General features: G+C 46.9%; 1 pseudogene across 1 annotated transcript in view; it reads right to left on the reverse strand.

Annotated features, from left to right (window-relative positions):
* The window catches only part of LOC310803578 (kazrin-like), a 113,234-nt pseudogene that overhangs the window by 88,342 nt on the left and 7,392 nt on the right, over window positions 1-17,500 (reverse strand). The window lies entirely within an intron of this gene.

Below are 17,500 nucleotides of genomic sequence, written 5' to 3' on the forward strand. Positions count from 1 at the left end.
TTACCAACACACACACACACACACACACATCTCACATTCACCCCCCCCCATTCATTTGTGTGTACAGCACAGCATGCTTCGGCAATCACGCTACCCTTTTGTCTCTGCGCTAAGTCACTGCATCAGTATGGGTGGCACATCCAATCCAACACTACCCCTACAGCATGGAGACCTTACAGTGGAAGCTGTACAGTAAACACTGCGTTGAGCGCCCCGGCCCGGTCTCAGGGTACACTGATGGGGAGGGATGAGGAATAATGATGGGTTTGGCTTCAGCCGGTTTACAGACGACAGACCAGACAGGCTAGCTAGCCTGGGGGCTGGATGAGAGGGCTAGGTCTGTGATAGGCTGCGGCCAGGGCAGAGCAGTGGGCGTGGGAGAGAATTACCTCAGATTGTGGGGAAGGGAGGAGAGGAGAGGAGAGGAGAGGAGAGGAGAGGGGAGGAGAGGAGAGGAGAGGAGAGGAGAGGAGAGGAGAGGAGAGGAGAGGAGAGGAGAGGGGAGGGGAGGAGAGGAGAGGAGAGGAGAGGAGAGGAGAGGAGAGGAGAGGAGAGGAGAGGAGAGGAGAGGAGAGGAGAGGGGAGGAGAGGGGAAGGGAGGGGAGGGGAGGAGAGGATTACACCAGCCAGCCCATCACATCCACATCCAGACACCGTCACTCACATGTCCGCAGGGCATGCTGGGAGGTCACAGCTGGGATGTGTCACCAAGGGACAGCCATGACAACCAAGGTCAGTCCCTCCTCCAAACTATCAAAGATTTATGTTCCCACCTCCCAAGTGTTCTATCTGACTGCAACGAGCGCAGAGGGGGACATATTTACGAGGCGCACAGCCCTACCGGCAACGCGGCCGGCATCAATTCAGAGGCAGGAGGGAAAATAAAATGTTTATGACACGGGCTGACGAATGGATTCTAATTTCATTTCCAACATTTACGAGGTGTACCTGAGACTGAAAGACGGGCGGACACGCCGCGTAATAGAACGCCGGCGTCGGAAAATGACTTCCTGTCAACCGCCGAGAACAGACACACTTCGGCTGTGTAGCCTACTTTCAATTCCTCCTCCGACGCGTTCTGTCACTGAGAAGTGGCATGGCAGCTCAATGGAGAAGCCGAGTGTGTGTGTGTTTTTTTTTTTTTACCAACCATGCTCTCTGACAGCAATTCAATAACAAATCGCACTTCAACATGCCAGCGTACAGAATCGGAGGTGAAAAACATCATGACGAATTCCTTTCCACTTGACTCAAAGCCATAGGAATATACACAAGCTGTGCAGATAGGACCATTTGTATACTTCACCTCTGTTGTATAAGGTATTGGATATGTGTCATACAGCTGTCACACAGTTCTAGAACCACAGATGAGTGACTCGCGCACCAGCCCAATGACAGACAGGAGGAGGACAGTGGATATTCCAGTGCCGTCCGTCCCTAAACCTACTGCGCGGAGGGCCCCCTACCACTAGGGGGCCCAGAGTGGGAAAAAAACATCTTCTTTAGCCTTGTTTTAAAGGTCCAGTACGTAACATTCAAGTTTTCTAAAGCTTCCTAATGGTTGTAACAACTATATTTGTTTTTAGGGCATTTCTGCTTTATTGGATGGAGAGAGTAGAGGTTGACAGGAAGGATGGGTGACATGCAGGATACGTCGATGGCCGGAATCGAACCAGGGACCTTGCGATGATATGGTATGCGCCTTAGTGTGCTACGCCACTGAACGCCCCTGGTTGTAACCAACTATGTTTAATCAGTAGGGAATGAGATCCCTTGAAATAATTTTTCGCTGTTTTGGTCCCGAAAAGCGCTTTCTAAAATGGAGTGTCCTACCAAACACTCTGTTTGCATACAAACTGTTGTCCCTGCCAGGGGTGTTCTAGGGGAGGGCCAGGGGTGTTCTAGGGGAGGGGCCAGGGGTGTTCTAGGGGAGGGGCCAGGGGTGTTCTAGGGAGGGGCCAGGGGTGTTCTAGGGGAGGGAGATTATAATTAGGAGGGATGTTGTTGTTTGGATTTGCGAACTGAATTTCGCCATGCTGGTCTGAGGCGGCAGATTTACCCTCAAACACATGTCCTGCTTCTTTAACTAAGACAGCCCTTTATGTGATTTTATTCTATAATAATAGTATTTATTTATAGCGTCTATATCTTAGGCCAACACAGTTTATTCTTTTAATGTTTATTTTTTATTTTTTATTCTTAATATTATTTATGACAAAAAAATTGTTATACACTTGTTGCGTGATGGGTGGGTTCAGGGAGGGGTTGGGGGGTGGCAGGTGGGGGGGGGGGGGGGGGGGGGGAGCCTGACATTTCTTTCTTAGGGCCCCCTAATAGGTCGAGCCGGCACTGAGTGGGTGGTCCTTTCATCATCATACCTTTCCTCGCGGCGCCGGGAGCCTTTCAATAACAACTAAATAATTGACTTAACCCTGGGAAGCCAGGTGTGTGCACTCTGAGGAATCACTGACATTAATTAACCTTTAACAACCGTTAATAACCTCCGAGCCTGGGAGAAATATCAGCAGCGTGGTCTTCGAGGAGTGGAACTGTGCCGCACTGTGTTTGCTACGGCTGTACTGTAACTGCACACCAGGGGAGGCTGGCGGAGGTTCGACATCGGAGGACGGGGCTCGATTGTAATGCACGGAACGGAATGAGGAATGGTATCAAACAACATCCCTCTTAATTATAATCTCCCCTCCCCTAGAACACCCCTGGCCCCTCCCCTAGAACACCCCTGGCCCCTCCCCTAGAACACCCTGGCCCCTCCCCTAGAACACCCCTGGCAGGAACAACAGGTTTGTATGCAAACAGAGTGTTTGGTAGGACACTCCATTTTATAATTGGAGTGAAAAGCGAAATAATTATTTCAAGGGATCTCATTCCCTGATAACTACCGATCAAACATAGTTGTTACAACCAGGGGTGTTCCGTGCATTACAACGATCCCCGTCCTCCGATGTCTACCTTCGCCAGCCTCCCTGGTGCACATCTAATGTTCATCCAGCTAGAGCGACGCAGACAAACTCATTAGCATGTAAATGAGTACACGCCCCCTTACACTACAGAGAATACAACAGTAGAGGAAATGTCAAACCTTGTATTCAGATCATTGATTCAGGACAATACCCATGTATTCAAATGAACCTGGAGAGCTGCCCAACATCCACACACCAAACAAGCCCTAACGCTGCTCCGTCACATGAAGCATGAGACCAATTATTTCATCATAAATATCAGTACATGCCTGAAGCGATCCACAGGTGTTTATTTACCCTACCAAATACGTTCTGATACATTCCTCATATCTCTCAGATATTCCCTTGATGAGAACAGCTATAATGTTATCTATAACCATATTGTAATTATTGTGTTCTTAGATGTGGTAATACTGAGCCTCCATGTACCCACACAGAGTAGTTATACACAGAGTAGTTATACTGTATTCTTGAAGAGTTCACTGGATGGACAATGAAATCACCAGAGCATTGTTGAGTTTGTGACAAAGGACTCCCACACACCAGCGGAGGCAGGTGGATGTTGAACAATTGGGGGACAGGCTCATTGTAAATCATGGAATGGAATGAGGAATGGTATCAAACACGCATTCCATGCATTACAATGAGCCCGTCCTCCGATTTCTACCCCCGCCAGCCTCCCCTCCTACACACAGGTGGCAGAGTGACATTGGTGGGTTTGAGATGAGGCTCATCACAGGTTTTGTAAAGCAACTCGAAGGCACAAGGAACCGTAATGAGACCAGCCAACAGCAAACACTGTCACCCTATCAGAAGAAGAGCCATAAATATGAGATGAAATAGTTCACTCATAATACAATACCTCATTCACATCAGTGTTTTGTACAGACAACAGGTGGTCTTTTCCTGTGAGTGCCACATTGTTCTGGCAATGGTGTAATTCCCGAAATTAACCAATTTGAAAAGCTAATGATTTTGTCAAATGTCCACACAGACCTGCGCTATAGATGAATAAATATTCTCAGTTCTTGGGAGAGAAATAAAGATGTTGATCCAAAGCTTTGGGGAGAGGCCTCCCTGGTACAGTCACACAGTCGCACTCGCCTGCCTCCTGCCAAGGCAATTTGAGGGCGTTCCAAGGACTTCACACTTCAAACCCTCAGAACCAGGGGCTGCCTGAACGGAGGAGAGGTCTCAATGGGTTCTGAGCATGCACGGGGCCGCGCCTCAATTACCCCGACGCCAGCGGAACACAACAACACAATCATGTACAGGGACAAAGCCTGTATTGAATATAAACCCCCCCCCCTTTTAACATGATCTTGCTTTTCAGACTGGGTAAAAGAGTAGGGGCTCATGTCAAGGCTTTTTGAAAGCGTGTGACTGTAATGCTAGTTGTGAGCTGGCCAGAAGAGAGGCATCCGGACACATCTATTATAGTTTGCAGAGGTTTGCTTTGCATAAAAAAACAGGGCGATCCCACTCTGTTTCTGACAGCAGCGGCGGAGGCCTGTAATTTAGCTGTTTGCCTCATTGTCCTGCATCAGTATCCATGGGAGAGTGCAATTCACCCCCACTGATTGTTTATGCATTGCAATTCCCCAGAGAAATTGGACACTTTTCTCAAAGGCATGCTTTAAAAACATCGCCTGTTGAGAGATAAAGTGTCCCAGAGAGAGAGAGAGAGAGAGACAGAGAGAGAGACAGAGAGAGAGAGAGACAGAGAGAGAGAGAGACAGAGAGAGAGAGAGAGAGACAGAGAGAGAGACAGAGAGAGAGACAGAGAGAGAGAGAGAGACAGAGAGAGAGAGAGAGACAGAGAGAGAGAGAGAGAGAGAGAGAAAGAATCAAAAACGTTTTTAGTTTTTTTTCGAACCTGTCAAAGAATAGCAGCATTTATTGTACAAAAGTGAATCCAGGCTGAAATAGCTGCCAAAACCCCCATTGTTAATACACAACCGTGTCGGCTATAAGAGGTTGTTTTTTTATTTTATTTCCATGGATACAATGACACATACTTCATATTCCTAAGCCTCACACTACGGTCCCATTGCTCCTCAGAAAGCAATTGATCCTTTCACTCAAAGCGATGATGATGCATAACAGATGGAGGTTTCAGTGTGTGTGTGTGTGTGTGTGTGTGTGTGTGTGTGTGTGTGTGTGTGTGTGTGTGTGTGTGTGTGTGTGTGTGTGTGTGTGTGTGTGTGTGTGTGTGTGTGTGTTAAAGCTGCACGTGCTGGGGGATTGGGGGGAAGAGAACAGCACAGAGATTCAGTGGATTCAGGAAGGGTTGATCTCACAGGGACACAAACAAGCAGAGGTTCTTAATTCCGTGCGTCATTGTGTTCCACAGAATCAAGACTCGCGAAGAACTCACAGCCCAGGCTGTAGGGCTGGGTTTTCCGAGTCTTTTCAGTGAGCCGGATCATTTGAGCTCCGTTAACCTAAAAGAGCTGTTCATTCGCTACTTGTTAAAATCAGCTCCTCGTTAAAATCAGCCCGTTTGGCGTCATTTTGACTTCTGATTGGTCCTTGTGCACATCTGTCGCTTAAACGTGTTCAGTGACATCCAATAAAAACCCTTCTTCTTAATGTAAAATTAGCAAGAAACTATTTCACACCCGCATTGTAAGTAGCAGGCCTTCTAGAGGCGGGTGTCATGAAATTAGGCTACGCAGATTAGAATAACTACAGTCCATTTGTGTCCATTTTCAACCAAAAACACCACTCAAAAAAACGTCTCTTCAGATTTCCAACTCGATTCCCAGCGTTCGCGAAAAAGAGTCATGTTCAAAGATCCGGCTCCTTCCCGAACGACCCATCACTAGTAGGCAGGCAAGGCTTGAGTTCCTCTGCTCTAATCCCTGAAATCTGAAGCCACGCCCTTCTACTGGGGTATGGAAGTCAAGTTTCCCCACCGACCCTCACTACAAATACCTTACTGGCCACTTTCGACATTCGCTGTTGCCGTTAATTTTATAACTTTTTCATTATCATTATCAAAGTAGCTACCAGTCATCACCATCGGTCACCTGCGTCATAGTAAAAAGACGATTGTACCCCCCTGGAAAACACCCTTCCGTACGCCAGCAGAGGGGTGTGGCCGCTGTGGAACGCCACCCTGTGAGGGTCCCTGGCCAGCGTACCGGACGGTAGAAGTCCCCAGGCGCTCCATCAGATGTGTGGCTCCCGTAGTTTTGGCTTGTGTTGCACAAAATGTCTGCTTTGCTCAGTGGTGCACCATACGAACACACACACGCACACGCACACGCACGCATGGACACGCACACGTGCACACACACACGCACGCGCGCATGCACACACACACACACACACACAAACACTCTCTGTCATAGAGTGAATTGCATATTATTTATACCACCAACACTTTGCTGATAGTGCTTTTAAAAGACACATTGTAAGTGTTTGCTGTGTCACTGAGCAGCGTTGCAGCGCAGACTGTCACACTGTGTTCAAGGTGCGATGCTTCGTCTGCTAATTAGAGAAGTTCAAATGGAAAACTACAGTGTCTGTTGAAATTCTAACTTTATTTGATGGTTTGTTTACAGGTCCTTATGAGAAACTATCAAATAGCAGCAAGCTAAATAAAATATTTATTAATTATTTGTAAATCATGTGTGTATCATTTGTTTAATTCATCACATACAATCGGTACTGTTTAAGACATCTATTTTGAGGGGCTACAGTAGAACAAACTATGCAGTAATGTTTATAAGCAGACCTGAATGTTATAACGGGGGTAGGCGATGGTAGCCTGGAGGTTAGAGAGGTGGACTAGTAACTGGAAGGTTGCTGGTTCAAATCCCAGGACATCAAACTACAGTATCAATCAAGGCCTGGTAGTAGTGTGTAGTAGTGTCTGAAGCAACACAATCTTCAAGCCATGTCTCCTGCCTCCAGATACTCTCAACATCTCACAACAGCTCATGTGCCAATGCCACCGTTGTGCCCTTGAGCAAGGCACTAAACACTGCACTGTGGCTGATGCTGTGCTGCTCCCAGCCTGGAATTGGTGTATGTGTGTGTGTGTGTGTGTGTGTGTGTGTGTGTGTATAGTGCGCCACTGAGCAAAGCAGAAGATTGGGTCTTGAGACAGCAAAAATGTATTCAACAGTGCACTGTACCGAGGTCTTTCACTGAGTCTTCACTCAGTGAAAAACCTAGAAGGTTGTAAAACAGAATAACGATAAATGAACGTCATCATGCAGTCTGAACCTTTGGTTTAGAAAACGCAAAAAAAAAAGGCCCGGCCTCGTGTGTGTAGTCTAGCAGTTTCTGTCTGAGGAATCCCAATTTTCAAAACAGGTCTCCAACTTTAAATTGACATTCCTTGATTTTCTTTCCTTTTAATGTGTGCCTCTAGATACGTCTCAGCAGGCTATCCTAGACCTTTAATTCTACCTTTAAAAATCGCCCATCGATCTTAAGCTGTCGCTGAACGAGGACAAAATTAAACTTTCTAGATCCCGTAATATTAATTACAATGGTCTGCACGTTTCTATCCTGAAAGGAGGCCAAATTGTCCCAGCTTATAAGTACCTGGGCATTTTTTTGATGATAAACTGTTTTACTCCTGATCAAGAGTTTGAGAGTTAAACAAAAAAAATTTTTGTTGTGCAGAAATAAGTCTTGCTTCACCTTTGATAATAGGAGGAAAACTGTCCAAGCAGTGTTCCTCCCTGTCCTCGATTACGGTGACACAATTCACATCCTCCGTTCTCGAACCGTAAGACTTGGTTTCCACCCTGCTCTGCAGTTCATCTCCAGGGATAGTTTCCGCACCCACCATTGACTTTTATATCAGTGTGTGCGTTGGGAGTTTTTGACTTCAAAAAGGGCTTATCATTGGGGGGCTTTTATTTGTATATATCGAGCAGTTCTTCTAAAACTCCCATTTTACCTCACATCACTGCTTTTATGGCAGGCACACTCTCCAGAGTACCAAACTAAGTCCCAAGTTTGGATAACCCTCAATCTTCGTTTCTGTGCTCCGGGTACTCTGAACGGCCTTCAAAACGTACTCAAATAATATTTTCTTGCGTCTATTGGTCGATTTAAGGCCATGATAAAGGATGAGTCATCTGAGGAATGTACTTTTTTATTTTTTTTAATTGATTATATTGTGCAACCCTAACCCTGAAAAAGAGGCCTTGGTCTCAGTGGGACATCCTGCAGAAATAAAGGTTTAATAATAAAAAAATAAAATAAAGTATGTTTTGCTTTCATTCAGCCATACAGCTCTGTCTGCTCAATTCCAACCCATTGGGCACATCCTGTTTTTCTATCAGAATTTAAATTACCACAGGGAAATATTACTTTATGCAGCTTTGAATTTGCATATCTTAAGTTGTTTTCATGATATACAAGAAAAACTGAGAAAAGGCCACATACCCAAAGGGCAATGCAATCTAGTCTCTTACAATCTGACACAAATCCCCAAAATATGGAAAATGCCATTTGCTAGATACTCTTGCGTGAAAGTAAACTATTTCAAGAAAAAAATAAAATAAAATCCATTTGTTTTTGTGGTAGGGGTCTAATTTAGTTATAGTTATTCAAGTCTTTCAGCTCTCGCCCACGGTAAGCCTACAGAAGACAGCCACCCACTCCAACTCCCAACAATGAGGGCTGATGAAGAAAGAAGGGGAAAAAAACAAGTTTTCCATCCCTCCTTCTGGAATCTCTAAACTATTTCAACAGGCACAGTAATCAAAATTCAAATGAAGGCGAGGAGAGAGGCGGGAAAAAATCCCCCCCCCCCCTCCCCCCTCCTCCCCTCCCCTCTCCTCACATTTCTAATGAAAGTTCTACAGCACAGCTCTGTGCCGGTTGCCATGGTGACGTTCTAGAACCCACATCCTCCTCCCTCCGTTCACTCTGGGGTCTTGAGGCCGGCCGCGAGAATCCTGTCTGGGGCCGAAGGGAGAGGGAAGACTGCAACACTTCCTATGATGTCATCACCGAGGGCCAGGTAATGATGAACAACAACCTACAAAAGGACCCCCGAAGCCATGGCATCTATCACACTCACCCGTGGAAGAACCACGGCGGCCTGGTGGGAACGGTGAGTCGAGTTGATTAATAAGTTACATTAGTATTACAGTCAGATTAGTAATAGGCTGCTCAAGCCCCCCTGTCTCTCCGTTCCTAATCACTGAAATGTGTCTATGTTAAACACAGGTTAGTATGAAAACCAGGGGAGGCTGGTGGAGGTAGAAATCGGAGAACGGGCTCATTGTAATGCACTGAATGGAATGAGGAATGGTATGGGAAGAGGAATGGTATCATGATACCGTTCCTAATTCCATTCCATACATTACAATGAGCCCGTCCTCCGATTTCTACCTCCGCCTCCCCTGTTGAAAACCCAACGGTACGATCACTACTGAGCTCTCAAACACACACAGAACAGCAGCAGCATTACAGAACCTGTATAGTATAGACAGAGCAGGTTCAACCATGTCAAACCCACCTGTCACACCCTGTAGAGCTCAGCAAATAATCACTTCAGGGATCTCAAACATTCACAACCCACTCACTCCTCAGTGAAGCTATGCTTGGATGAAGTATACATGTATATATTTATACTTTTATCCAAGCATAGCTTCACGATTTCAGAGCTTTAATATGATTTGATATATATCTATATCTATATATATATCTATATATATATATATATATATATATATATATATATATATATATATATATATACATAAAGCTATGAAATCATCTGTGTTCTTAGAACTTACCGTGCACCGAATATTAAATCAGCACTCCTCTCGGGATATACATAAAACATGTATAGATCTCCTCCTGTGCTCCTCCTGAGCATATTATCAGATTTTCAAGTATATGTAACATATGTAAGCAAAAGAGTTACAGTAGCCAAAGCATACATCTTGATTTGTTATTTTACTGCGTTCAATGTCTAATGTACTTTAAGGAGGTTACATTGCATTTCCTGGTTGGGTTAGGGCTAGGGTTATACACGCCATGCATTACAATGAGCCTGTCCTCAAATTTCTGCCTCCAGCAGCCTCCACTTTTTTTGATGGTACATTAATTAATGATAAAGCGATTTTAAACATTAACGTGTGTCTGATTTCGGAGTGTGATGTACCAGCGTGGCTGACTCTAAGATGAAGCTCTGATTGACACTCAGACCCAACACTCCAGAGAATGAACACAAGAATCTGACGCCTCAGGCTTGACCTCTGACCCGTCAGATTTAAACTGTAAAGGTCATCCGAGGGTCAGGCCTGATTGTGGTAACACTTTATTTGGATAGTCCCAAATAGATGGTTTGTAGATGGTCAGTAGATGTTTAACTCACTTTCAACAATATTACTAACTAATATTATTAACTAACTATGCACAAACCCTAACCCTAGCCCTAACCATAACCTTAACCCTAGCCCTAACCTTAATCCTTATCCTAACCCCTACTTTAACCCTAAACCTAACCCTAACCATAGCCCTAACCTTAACCCTTATCCCCTACTTTAACCCTAAACCTAACCCTAACCATAGCCCTAACCTTAACCCTTATCCCCTACTTTAACCCTAAACCTAACCCTAACCATAGCCCTAACCTTAACCCTTATCCTAACCCCTACTTTAACCCTAAACCTAACCCTAACCATAGCCCTAACCTTAACCCTTATCCTAACCCCTACTTTAACCCTAAACCTAACCCTAACCATAGCCCTAACCTTAACCCTTATCCCCTACTTTAACCCTAAACCTAACCCTAACCATAGCCCTAACCTTAACCCTTATCCCCTACTTTAACCCTAAACCTAGCCCTAACCATAGCCCTAACCTTAACCCTTATCCCCTACTTTAACCCTAAACCTAGCCCTAACCATAGCCCTAACCTTAACCCTTATCCCCTACTTTAACCCTAAACCTAACCCTAACCATAGCCCTAACCTTAACCCTTATCCCCTACTTTAACCCTAAACCTAACCCTAACCATAGCCCTAGCCTTAACCCTTATCCCCTACTTTAACCCTAAACCTAACCCTAACCATAGCCCTAACCTTAACCCTTATCCTAACCCCTACTTTAACCCTAACCCTAACCATAGCCCTAGCAGGCTGCAGGCTGCAGGCTTGCAGTTCATAATTTGTGGATAGTTTGAGCAACTATAGATCATCTTGCAATGCCAGCGTCGCTCGTTTGAATCGTGGTGGGGATTTTTTATTTATTTTTTTCTGCTGTTTTTTTTGTGAATGCAACACTAATTCTTGTTGCTGATGCTTATGTTTGCTAATGCCTTTTCCTGACAACTGACCCTAACCTTAACCACTCAAAGTTAATACCTAATACGGCATGACCGCCACACAAGTCACATTCATAGCTTTTCATAAACACCGGGTTGTAATATTTCAAACAAATTATGTGTTCTGCTGTTTGTATGAATTCATACAAATTTAGTGTGAGATCACACTGTTGTTTCATCACTGCCTCCTTGGTTCTGTAATGGAGGCTATTAGCAGTTTGTTATTGACCTGCTCCAAAAGCCAGGTTAACCTGGGGCAAAGTTACCCCGTAAATAGCTCCCTCTCTCTTTGGGGGCTCTCCGTAGCCTGTGTGACCATGTGTGCAGCTGACAGGGGAGGCTGGTGGAGGTAGAAATCGGAGGACGGGCTTATTGTAATGCGTGGGACGGAATAGGGAATGGCATCAAACACGTGTCCCCTAGTGTGGTATTAGGTGACACCAACACGTGTTTGATACCATTCCTGATTCCGTTCCATGTATTACAATGAGCCCGTCCTCCGATTTCTACCTCCACCAGCCTCCCCTGGTGCAGCACCCCTGCATGATGAGATACCTCCTGGCTTCAGCGTAAACTCCAGTCCTCTGTGCAGGGGTGTCAGCCAGCTTCTCCAGATCAACACTGCCACCATCTGGTGCAGAAGCTCTTTTACATCGGTGCGAGCCGGCCTCTGCTGTAAACCATCATCGCCACAGCTCCATGTTCAGCAGCATGTTAGTATAACCAAGCGAAACCAAGCTGTCCTAATACGACAGTGCTTGGTGTCGTAGAGTTACGCATTTCTACCAGTACATCTTGGATATTTATCAATCCATAAATGAATCTGAGGGACATATAATAAGCTGTTGTACCTCTATACTGTATACATGTACTATAAATGTACTCATACAATTAAATATACTTTAAATCATCAAAATTGTCCTGTCGACAGATGTATTTGATTCCAGTATTCTACTTCAATGCAAATACATTTAAAAAAAAATTTCAGTTCCATCCCAACCTCATCCACACAATCATTCAGACAAAGTTCTCTTTCAGTCGACTCGGTTCCACCCCTCACTATGGGACACGTACTCCTGTGTACCTTCGCTGAAGACGCCTATTCAAATCACGCCTGCTACTGGCCGGTGACTCTTTCAATCGATTAACCCCGCCCATCACCCATCCCAATAAAGGGACGTGGCAAGCTAAGGCTATTTCACCCTTTCCTTTCCGCTCTTCACTGGCTGACTGTCCAAAGCGTACTGGCGTTTTATTGTTGTAGCCAGCTTCTACTTAACTAGAACTAAACACCAGACATGAAGTCATCATCACGGCAAAGAGGTCTCTAGATAGAGCTGAGAGCACACTGACGCCTCATTAAGATGTCTGTTAACCGGGTTCATCACAGGCAGGAGAGGGAGAGCAGGGAGGAGAGAGAGAGAGAGGAGAGAGAGAGGAGAGAGAGAGGAGAGAGGAGAGGGAGAGAGCAGAGAGAGGAGAGAGGAGAGGAGGGAGAGAGGAGAGGAGAGAGAGAGAGAGAGGAGGGAGGAGAGAGAGGAGAGAGGAGAGGAGAGAGAGAGAGGAGAGAGGAGAGAGGGAGGAGAGAGGAGAGGGAGAGAGGAGAGGAGAGGAGAGAGGGAGGAGAGAGGAGAGGGAGAGAGGAGAGAGGAGAGAGGAGAGGAGAGAGCAGAGAGGAGAGAGGAGAGTGCCCTCCGTAGGTCCACCATGTCTTTGATCAGTGTGTCACCAAGTGAGCAGGGGAGGCTAGTGGAGGTAGAAATCGGAGGACAGGCTCATTGTAAGCTGTTGTTATTCTCTTTCAATAACAACAGCTTAATTGACTTAACCTTGGGAAACCTGGTGTGTGCACTCTGAGGAATGAGAAATAGCAGCAGTGTAGTCTTTGAGGAGGGGAATTGTGCAGCACTGTGGTTGTAACGTCTCGTCCTGTTCCTTAGTTTATGTTTGTCTTTGTTATTCATTTATTGTTTCTCTCATTTCAGACACTTCGCTACCTGCCCTTGTGTGTTTCCTGTTGGTGTGATTGTCGACCCCGCCCTGACTGGTTTCACCTGTCCCTCGTCATTCTTACCTGTGTATTTAGTCTGGGTGTTCCCCTGTCTCTGCCAGTTCATCTTTGTACCTTTGTGTCATACGTCCCAGCTATTTTCCCAGTGTTAAGTATTCCTGTTTTTTGATCTACGATTGGTTTTCTGACTTTGCCTTTTTGCTTACCCCTTACTGGATTATCTGTGTGCCTTTTTGAACTGCCTACCTGTGTACCGAACCCTGCTTTGCCTGCCCCCTTCCTGGATTATCTGCCTACCCATTGACTGCCTACCTGTGTACCGAACCTTGAAAGTAAAGACTATTCTATAGGATTTAAGTTTTTTTCTCTGAGTCGTGCATTTGAGTCCTCTGTCTAAGTACAACAGTCATTACAGTAGTTGCTACTACTGTACTGTACCTGCACCTGTACCTGTTCCCTCACTAGCAGGGGAGGCTGGTGGAGGAAGAAATCGGAGGACGGGGGGTCATTGTGATGCGTGGAATGGAATGAGGAATGCTATCAAACAAATACGTGTGTCTGATACCATTCCTCATTCCATTCCATGTATTACAATGAGCCCGTCCTCCGATTTCTACCTCCACCAGCCTCCCCTGCTAGTGAGGGAACCTGAGGAACAAGCCCAGCAAGATTCCCCGAGCCTTTAAAAAAATAAATCTCAGATGGAGCGCAGAAACCATCGACAGAAGATAAAAGCCTCCGTTGGCCCTTTGATGGTCCGCCCAAGGCCTTCTCTTCAGTGCGAGGCTGGCTTGAAAGCTTTGGAGTACTACCACATAAATTAGCATGCCTCCACTCAGGCAGAGGAAGGCAGGCTCTCTACTCGACTAATTGAAAAGAATTACAAACCACTCGGACGAGGAGCAGCGCTCGCCGTCCGTAACGCGCCTAATGGAGTGTGTGATGGCGTGGAGCCGAAGATCTGTTTGAGACGCACGGGAGGTCAGGGGTCAGAGGTCAGGGGTCAGGAGGGAGAGGAGGAGAGCTGGTTTTAATGATCGTCAACGGATCGATCCCCGGCGGGAAGGTCAGCCAGCGTCAGCGCCCACGCCGCGGAGCCTACGAGGCTCCGTGACAACACAAACAACGCCACGGAAACTCAACGTCGTTAGTTTAGCTTACAGTCACTGTTCTGTAGCCTAACGAGAGATGTGATACTGTACCCCATGGGGAGACGGAGATGAAGAGGAAGAAGAAGCATCTGAAGGCGGGAGTGACGCCAACCGGGGAAAAGAGACATCTGTGCGTGCATCTCAGATGAGGAGAGTAACTTATGAAGATCCTCCTTTTCTTTCCAGGAGCCGGGGTAAACACTGCTTGTTAGAGGGGGCCCAGAGGAGCTCCGGCACAGACACATCGCATCCAGTGGATCCAGTTGCTCTCTGTCTCTCTCTCTCTCTCTCTCTCTGTCTCTCTCTCTCTCTGTCTCTCTCTCTCTCTCTCTGTCTCTCTGTCTCTCTGTCTCTCTGTCTCTCTCTCTCTCTCTGTCTCTCTGTCTCTCTGTCTCTCTCTCTCTCTCTCTCTCTCTCTGTCTCTCTCTCTCTCTCTCTCTCTCTCTGTCTCTCTCTCTCTCTCTTTGGAGAGCCAGGACTATGGGGAGAACCTGTGACAAGTCTGCAGCCAATTAGGCTGTTTGTGTCAGAGTCCCTGTATGTGTCATTCAGTGGAGGAAAGTAGGTCAGGGCGGCTTCACAACCCTGAACGCAGGAACGCCGTGTCGGTGCGAGGTAGATACTCTTCACAACCCACCAGGGACGTGCACGACGGAGGGGGGGGGTAAAAACCCTGCCCCTTTGCCCTGCCACTCACAAAGTGCCGTCCTGGATGTTGTTTTTTCCCCTCTTTCTTTGCACTCCCCCCCCCCTCTGCCATCACATCCACCACGCCCCCCCCCCCCTGTTGTTCACATCACATCGCACCCCACCCCCCCCCACCCCCCCGCGCCTCGCCCCGCCGTCTGCATTCCCCCCACGCCCCGTTTTGGGAGGAAAAAGCACCTGCCCTTCCATTAGTCTGTGCACGTCCCTGCGAGTGACAAATGAGCCAAGCGGGTCATTGGAGAAAAACACTCCAAACCTCAGGATGGTTCTAAAAGCATGTTTTTTAGACCCATTATACTTAACATCCACTTTGATGGCGAAAAAAAATATAATTTCATAGCAGCTCCATTACTGTTAGATTAGCTATATGGAATTCAGAGGTACAAAAGTGCTCGTAAAAATAACGTGTAATGTACTGCTATCATATACCAACATATTTCTGCGAGCACACGTAGGTAAACAACTCCATAAATTCTGAGGCACATTAAACCGAAACATTACTGAGCTTGACAGTCCAGGAGGAAAGAGATGCTGGTGCATTTTAAGGGCATTTTTAGATCAAACATTCCAAACTCATTCCACAGACGCACGCACTCGCACACACACACACACACACACACACACACACACACACACATCTCCATATTCACATGTCTGCTACGCGTGAGCTCAGGGGAGTGGCAAGGAGAGGAGGGGAGAGGAGAGGAGAGGAGAGGAGAGGAGAGGAGAGGAGAGGAGGGGAGAGGAGAGAGGAGAGGAGCAGAGAGAGGAGAGGAGAGGAGAGGGGAGGAGAGGAGAGGAGAGAGCAGCTTAAAGATGCTGAATGTGTCTTTAGTATGGAAGATATTTTCATACAGGATGTGTCTGCATGTAAAGCAGAGATGGACCCTTGATCTCTAGACCATGGATTGTAACTGAGGTCTGGACCTAGACCTCTGTACCTAAGGTGGTCTGGGTCTGGGTCTGGACCTAGACCTCTGTACCTAAGGTGGTCTGGTCTGGGTCTGGACCTAGACCTCTGTACCTAAGGTGGTCTGGGTCTGGGTCTGGACCTAGACCTCTGTACCTAAGGTGGTCTGGTCTGGGTCTGGACCTAGACCTCTGTACCTAAGGTGGTCTGGGTCTGGGTCTGGGTCTAGACCTCTGCATCCAAGGTCTGGGTCTGGACCTAGACGTCTGTACGTAAGGTCTGGTCTGGGTCTAGACCTGTGCACCCGAGGTGGTCTGGGTCTAGACCTCTGTACCCAAGGCCTGGGTCTGGGTCCCCAGGAGTCCAGTCTTGATATTCTAAAGTTAATGAATTAGGAAGCTCAGTAGACAAGGGTAATTGTCCACCTTAAAAAAAATGTATTCATCTATTGCTTGTCATTATAAAATTTATGATCTTATTACTGAAAAGAACAACATTGCAATCAGCACACACATATACAACCCATCTCTGGCAGGGTTTACCGCCAATAATGGAAAACACTGGACACGCAACACTGCCTTTCATGTTTCGAAAATTCAATTTCAAATCCGAGAAGAGGTGCATGCAAATGCCTGCCCTACCCCGAGAAATCCTCCACCTCCCAGATTAGTGTGTGAATGCACCTGCTTCCATCCCCACTCACACACTCCAACCCTTTCAAACCCTGTCTCGCACTTGCTAAATCTGGCCCTGCTCTTCCCCAGCCTCGGCCTCAGTCCCTGCTCTTCCCCAGCCTCGGCCTCAGTCCCTGCTCTTCCCCAGCCTCGGCCTCAGTCCCTGCTCTTCCCCAGCCTCGGCCTCAGTCCCTGCTCTTCCCCAGCCTCGGCCTCAGTCCCTGGTCTCCACAGCCTCGGCCTCGGCCTCAGTCCCTGGTCTCCACAGCACAGGCGAGCGGAGGGAGCTGCCAGGAGATGGTTGGAGGTGTGAGCAGTAGCTACTAGCAGTAGCAGCAGCAGCAGCAGCAGTAACAGCCTACGCAGGGCTAAGCCTCTTCATCCTGCATTGTGTGGCTGCTGGCTTTCTGCGTCATTGAACCCCATCCTATGTGTGTGTGTGTGTAGTATGTGTGTGTGTGTGTTTGTGTGTGTGTGTGTGTGTGTGTGTGTGTGTGTGTGTGTGTAGTGTATATATATGTGTGTGTGTGTGTGTGTGTGTAGTATATGTGTTGTAGTATATGTGTGTGTGTGTGTGTGTGTGTGTGTGTGTGTGTGTGTGTGTGTCTGCTGACTCTGCACATCTGCCCAACCCAGCGCCGCTGGCCTCCTTTCCCCTCAGCCTGGAATAAACCTCTTAGTTACACGGTTGAGTCCTCCACTGCAGACACACGCTGTGCTGCTTGCCAAGGCACACTGTTCCTCTAACTAACCTATG

This window comes from Argentina silus (genome assembly GCF_951799395.1).
Source record: "Argentina silus genome assembly, chromosome: 4".
NCBI classification, from domain to species: domain Eukaryota; kingdom Metazoa; phylum Chordata; class Actinopteri; order Argentiniformes; family Argentinidae; genus Argentina; species Argentina silus.